Here is a 2,009-nt window from a genome sequence, read left to right as displayed (position 1 = left end):
GGAAAGATGAGCTTAAAGATCCTCTTTGGGTAATTCACCTTTAACTGCTTAAAGGTTTCTCCCTCATCCCTGAAGGGGGACATGTAGGGCACCTGGAGACAAAAAAAAAGGGGGGGGAGGTCTGGAGTCCCAAAGGGCAGAAATGCACACAAATTTTGATTTGGACCTTTCGGATATACGGGTATGGTATGAGCTATAATATCAATCGGGTTCTTAGGGTTTATCGTATGAGCCCACCACATATTCACAGTAGGTATAGACATTGATACACGAGCATATTTTACATCAGCCACTATAATTATCTCTATTCCCACAGGGGTAAAAGTGTTTAGCTGACTGGGAACACTCCACCGAGGTAATATTAAGTGGTCCCTGGCCATGATGTTTCATCTTCCTTTTCACGGTCGGTGGACTAACAGGCATTGTCCTGTTAGCTAATTCATCATTAGATATTGTCCTTCATGATACCTACTATGTAGTCACACTTTCACTATGTGCTCTCAATAGGAGCTGTTTTCACTATCATAGGAGGATTTGTACACAGATTCCCACTATTCTCAGGATATACACTCAACTCAACATGAGCAAAAGTTCACTTTGTAATCATATTTGTGGGTGTCCACATAACCTTCCCACAACATTTTTTAGGCTTATCTGGCATGCCTCGACGATACTCCGACTACCCGGATGCCTATACAACATGAAATACTAGTTCATCAATAGGCTCATTCATCTCATTAACAGCAGATGATCATGCTGATAATCTTCATTATCTGAGAAGCATTTGCATCCAAACGAGAAGTGCTAACAGTAGAACTCACTACTACAAATTTAGAGTGATTAAATGGATGTCCTCCACCATACCACACATTTGAAGAGCCAACCTACGTCAATCTAAAGTAGTCAAGAAAGGAAGGGGTCGAACCCTTTTTTTATCAGTTTCAAGCCAACACCATAGCCGCTATGTCTTTCTCCATGAATGAGATATTAGTAAAATTTTATATAACTTAGTTGAAGTTAAGTCACAGGTGGAAATCTTGTATATCTCTATGGCATATCCCTTCCAACTAGGTTTTCAAGATGCAACATCGCCCATCATAGAAGAGCTACTACACTTTCACGACCACACACTAATAATTGTTTTCTTAATTAGCTCCCTGGTTCTTTATATTATTTCACTAATAATAACTAAGCTAACACATGCTAGCACTGTAGATGCATAGGAAGTAGAAACTATCTGGACTATCTTGCCGGCCATTATCTTGATCTTAATTGCCCTGCCGTCACTACAAAGCCTTTACATAATAGATGAAATTAACAATCCGTCTGTTACTGTAAAAACTATAGGTCACCAATGATACTGAAGCTATGAATGTACTGACTACGAAGACCTAAATTTTGATTCCTATATAATCCCAACATCCGACCTAAAACCAGGAGAACTACGACTGCTAGAAGTAGATAACTGAGTAGTTTTGCCTATAGAGATAACAATCCGAATACTACTCTCTTCCGAAGGCGTATTGCACTCATGAGCCGTACCTTCCTTAGGTCTAAAAACAGATGCAATCCGAGGACGCCTAAACCAAACAACCCTAATGTCAACACGACCAGGCTTGTATTACGGACAGTGTTCAGAGATCTGTGGGTCAAACCATAGCTTCATGCCAATTGTCTTTGAGTTAGTGCCTCTAAAATACTTTGAAAAATGATCCACATCTATGCTCTAAGCTCATTAAGAAGCTAGGTTAACGTTAACTTTTTTTTTTTTTTTTTTTTTTTTGCGTTACGCGGGCCTCTCACCGCTGTGGCCTCTCCCGTTTCGGAGCACAGGCTCCCCACGCGCAGGCTCAGCGGCCATGGCTCATGGGCCCAGCCGCTCCGCGGCACGTGGGATCCTCCCAGACCGGGGCACGAACCCGTGTCCCCTGCATCGGCAGGCGGACTCCCAACCACTGCGCCACCAGGGAAGCCCAGCGTTAATTTTTTAAGTTAAAGACTGAGAGCTA

At 42.3% G+C, this 2,009-nt stretch overlaps 1 pseudogene; it reads left to right on the top strand.

Annotated features, from left to right (window-relative positions):
- The first annotated feature begins 1,049 nt into the window (after window positions 1-1,049).
- On the top strand, window positions 1,050-1,712 carry LOC132491729 (cytochrome c oxidase subunit 2-like; annotated as a pseudogene).
- Window positions 1,713-2,009: the final 297 nt, after the last annotated feature.

This window comes from Mesoplodon densirostris, chromosome 6 (assembly GCF_025265405.1).
Source record: "Mesoplodon densirostris isolate mMesDen1 chromosome 6, mMesDen1 primary haplotype, whole genome shotgun sequence".
In the NCBI taxonomy this organism is placed as follows: domain Eukaryota; kingdom Metazoa; phylum Chordata; class Mammalia; order Artiodactyla; family Ziphiidae; genus Mesoplodon; species Mesoplodon densirostris.
Note: the sequence above shows the minus strand (reverse complement) of the source record. Positions and strands in the feature narration are given on the sequence as shown.